At 28.2% G+C, this 5,140-nt stretch overlaps 1 long non-coding RNA gene across 1 annotated transcript; it reads left to right on the forward strand.

Moving 5' to 3' along the window:
- Positions 1-796: 796 nt before the first annotated feature.
- Positions 797-3,554, forward strand: LOC120580549 (uncharacterized). The gene is made up of 3 exons (XR_005646283.1): positions 797-1,154; positions 1,865-1,924; positions 3,396-3,554. It is a non-coding gene; the product is annotated as an uncharacterized lncRNA (long non-coding RNA).
- Positions 3,555-5,140: the final 1,586 nt, after the last annotated feature.

A 5,140-nucleotide genomic window follows, 5' to 3' on the forward strand; every position in this document is an offset into this window, starting at 1 on the left:
TCTATCTTGTACAAAGATTTAAAATAGTCATGTATTAAATTTTCTTATATTTCTCATATGTTTCCTTATTTTGATATTATCCTACTAAAGACATCATGGGTTTCTACAATTTTAACTCGCATATTTTTTTATTATCCCATGCCACTAGAGAGACTAGTCCCTCGAGATGGGTATCACTATAAAGGATGAGAAAGATCTCTTTCAAGAGAATATCATTGTTGCATGCACTTGGCTGAAAAGAAACCACACACCTCTGATTAGGAGGGAAGATATCCCTTGTCTAACTCACCAAAGTGCTCTTAGGTACACATATAGCTAGTAATGTTTTACATAAATTTTTTTAAAGAAATTTGGGGTAGTGGGAACTTATTTTTCTAAAATATCAAAATGAAAATTTTCATTTTTTATTTGTTAAATTTGAAAAGTCTGAATTTTTCATCTTTTATAACGTAAAAAATTCGAAACAAATTTATACTCTAAATTATTGAAAATTAATTTATTCTTTTTTATTACTTAACAAATAATAACATTATTATTTTTATACAAGAATTTACATCAACTTTATACATCCTGACGAAAACTATTCTTAAATTTTTATATTATTATTATTATTATTATCACTGTTGTTGTTGCTGCTACTACCACCACCACCACATCAACTACTACCCTGGGCCCAACTATGAGTTCTCAAAGCCCATATCTTACCTGGTCCAAACTAAACCTACCAAACTCTATGTTTCCTTCCACTATAAAATGCAATGATACAAGGCATCTAAGAAAACCCTGGCCGCACAATTTCATCTGAGAGGCAAAGAAAAACTTTCTCTCTTAATCTCATCTCACTTTTCCCATGTCTCTAAATCATATCTTCATCTCTCAATTTTTTTTCCTTTCAATCTTCATGTCTTAAAGCTTTGCGATGGGGAATCTTGACGGTTTCTTGGTAGGCGTTGAAAGTATCAAAAATAGTAGAGAAGGTAATGGGTTTAATCATGGTTGTCGAGATCGTGATCTACATCTCAAGATCTTGCGATTCATCCTGCCTCCATCGATCTGGAGTGGTTTGAAGATTATAGATCATGGCAGATCAAGCGGTGCGCCGTGGAAAAGCGGAAACTCGCGAAATCATCGCATTTTTCCAAACTAGAGAAGAGGTTTGTCCCAATTTCAGTAGGCATTGACCCGATTTTGATATCCGGTGTCTGTTTCGTTTTTGACTGATTCGGTCATAATTCGACCTATTTCACCCTAGAAGGTTATAATCTATCATTATTTTCGTTTTTTTGGGACTTGCTGATGTTTAATTGAAACATTAGGTTAGGAAATTGAGAATTTTTCACATCTTCTCTAAAATTGTAATTCATCAATGATTAAATTCCCTCTCATCTTTCACTTCTTCTATAAAAACTAGTTGTAACTCCTCGTATCTCACCGTATAAAAACTAGTTCATTGTGTATTTCTTCAATGCATCATTATGTTGTTTTTTTTTTTTTATGAAAGTTTTTAGATGATGTATAAGACAATGAGAATGAGGATTAATGAATTTTTTTTTTTATTAAAGGTTATTTTCTTAGTTACTTTTATAATTTTTTCTAATATTTGGGATCTTACGATCCTACGATCTACGCTTTTTTTTATACCCCAATGATCTATAGTGGGATCCCGATTTTAACAACCATGGGTTTAATGATGTTTGTAGTTATTCTATTTTTGAGTTTATATTTTTCATTTTTAAACATTATACTCTAGTTTAAAGTTTTTCAACATATTTTATATATGTACTATTATCGAAGGGGGTGATTTTATAGTTTTTTACTTCCAATAATTTTCAACATATAATTTGAAGTTCCTTTTGTCTTGCAGCTAGATTATCCATCCACATCAATGAAAGCAAAATTTAACACAAAGATTCAAGTAGTAAAGGTAAATAATGAAGTTTATTTGTTTGATTGTTTTTCCCTTCAATAAATCTTATAATTTTAATGTGTGATTCTTTTTTGTGAATTTAAACATATGATTTGCATATATAACTTTTTGTTAATCCAATTATAAATTTAAGTAAAATTGGGAAGATAGTTTTTTAAAATTTAGATTGAAATTTTAGTAAATTAAATGTAAAAAGTTATTATCAATTAAGTTTTAAAATTTCCTATCAAAAATTAAGTTTTAAAATTTAGAAGACATGTTAAAAGTGAACTGTGAATCACGGGCATTACCTCTATTACGAATATAATAGTGTAAACATTGTTCAGCTCAACACTAATTTTATATTATTATTATTTTTGTGGAATACTGTTTTAAGAATGTATTCTATTTCACTAGTCTATTTATAACGTGATAGTTTTGATGTACTACATGAATTTTTTCCTTTGATTAAATCTACATAAATATTGTTGATTTACACTCTTTTGTTTAATTATTAAACTAACTTTTTTATCTTTGGTTTAAGTTTTTTCTTTTGTTGTATATTTTATCACTATAATTATTTTTTAATTTAAGCTAATTATCTTAAATGTTTAGATTTTTTTTATCTAATATGTGTTTAGATTGAAAATTCATACAATAGAACATCAAGAAAAGGAAGACAACTTGAAACACTAACACTTATGCAGATCGAAAAATGACAAAGTTACAAATAATAAGGAATGCATACAATTTAAAATGAAAACTTTAATTCATTTATATCATATTTAATTTTAGAGTAAATACACACATTTATGTTAATGTTTGCATAAATTTGAAGGATTGGTATCCACTATTTTGAGGTTAATTTTTTGGTGGAATATTGTTTCAACAAATGTATTATATTTCCCTAGTCAATTTATACTTTGACAATTTTTATGTTATACCATAATTCTTGTAGATTTATGTTATTTTGCATAAATAATGAAATAACTTTATTAGTTTTGATTTAATAATTTTTTGTTGTTGTATAGCTTATCGCTATAATTTTTTAGTTAAATAATTTCAATTACTTATTTTATATGTGTTTAAAATGTAATTCAACATATCAGGACATCATGAAAAGGAAGACACCATGAAATATTATCACCTATATGGATTGAGATTTGAGATGTCATATAACAATTACAAAGAAACAAAGATATATGATTCATAATGTATGCACCAAATTTAAAACAAATATACTTGTATATTTATATCAATTATAAGTATAAAGCAAACATACACATATGTTGATGTTTTTTTGTATTACAAAAATATGTTAATGTTTTAAATTTTTTTATTAAATCATATGTTTAAATACTTAAATTCACTTAAATTTTTTGAAAGTAAAATACACAAAACATTGGTATCAATATCTACCACAAATATATCGATATTAGTAATAAATCTATATACCGTTAACTACATAATATTGTTACTTTTTATGCAGGGTGGGTAGCAATATATAAAGATGCTATACATTTTGGGATTATTCATTACTTTTAACTTCAAAGAATATTTAACCTAAAATTGAAGTCCTCTTTTCCTTGCAAGAAGATCTCCCAACGTTGGCAACAAATCTAAACTTTGACGGAAAGATTTCAGCAGAAAAGGTAAACAACATAGTTTAATTTCTTGATTATTTACAATAATTTATTGTTATCAAACATGTTTTAAGCTTTATATTATCATTTTACATTATGTATCTATATCTCTTCGATAAATCGTAGTTTAGTTTGTAATTTGTTATTAGATTTTAAACATGCATATCTTTTTCAATCAACCTTTTATATAGTTCTAAAAAAACTAAAATATCATTTTTCCATAATAAACTAAATTGAACTTCAATCAAATTTTTCATGATATATCTACAATTAGATTATTGTATTTTTAATAAAGTTTTTTTCTTATTTCTAAGAGAATTTTAATACAATGTTTATCAAATTTTTAATGGTGTGATATTCAAAATAATCATTTCATATAAAATTAAAAAAATAAAAAGGATACAAATCTTATATGAGGAGGTGCACTAACTAAGGCCAACACCCATGTATGTTAGAGGGTGAAGTATCTCTAATTTTGATCATCGATTGATGACTGTTTTTATTATTTTTATTTTTTGCTTTCATTCAAAATCCATTTGGAAATCCATTATTGAAATACATAGATGCTTATGAGTGAAAAAAAATTATAAATCCATGTTTCTTAGATTCCTTAAGAGTCTTGTGTTGTCAGTGCACCACCCTCGTCCATCAATTGATGATACATTGGTATATAAAATATAAATTTTATTTTACCCACAAAATTATCAATTCAATTAAATCAAAATTATATTGATTGAACATCAATATATAAATCGCAAGGCTCTCTAACTATAAGTGAGGAGGTTTGGGTGGTGAAGATGCACGAATACTCATTTTGCATATACGACCCCTAGTAGAAGATGAGGGATTTTTGATGTTGCTACTCATCATGTTATGCATTCCATATGGTAATCCTCAACCATTGTACTCGCAAGCATTTACCTTAAACAACCTATCAAACTGCAACAAGGTTTGATGGTTTGTGCACTTCCAAATGCATAGGCCGCCAAACAGAGCTCTACAGATGTAGTGTTTGCAACAGATACAACCATCAACTTAACTAATTCTTAAGTCACGGGAGAAGGAGTTGCGGTCCCCCCCCAACCATCATTCCATAAATTCATTATAAATAAATTGTCAATCCTCCAATACTCACCAATTAGGGTGATGAGAGAAATGTCCTAGTTATCGAAAAAATCTTAGACCTTCTATGAAGGCTTACAATTCTCCCATTGGATTTACAAAGTGTGGCTTCCACCACTGCTCAATTTCTATTTAGGTTGTGTATTTACCTCTCTCGACAATGAGCATAATCAAAGAGAACAATTGATACTCCAACTACATCAGTGATCTCAAACACATGAGAACTAAATGGTTATTTTTGTGGATAAAACATTAGTTTTTAGTTTTAATTTTGAGGATGTAGAGGAAACGACTAATGGAAATTTTGGATGGAGAAAATATGTTCATGACCATAAGTGTTTTCCTTCTAACGCTACCGTTAATATTTTTCTCCAAACCCTCAAAATTAAGACCAGAACCAGAAGCATTACTCTCTCTCTCTCTCTCTCTCTCTCTCTCTCTCTCTCTCTCTCTCTCTCTCTCTCTCTCT

The sequence above is a fragment of the Medicago truncatula genome, chromosome 1, assembly GCF_003473485.1.
Source record: "Medicago truncatula cultivar Jemalong A17 chromosome 1, MtrunA17r5.0-ANR, whole genome shotgun sequence".
NCBI classification, from domain to species: Eukaryota; Viridiplantae; Streptophyta; class Magnoliopsida; order Fabales; family Fabaceae; genus Medicago; species Medicago truncatula.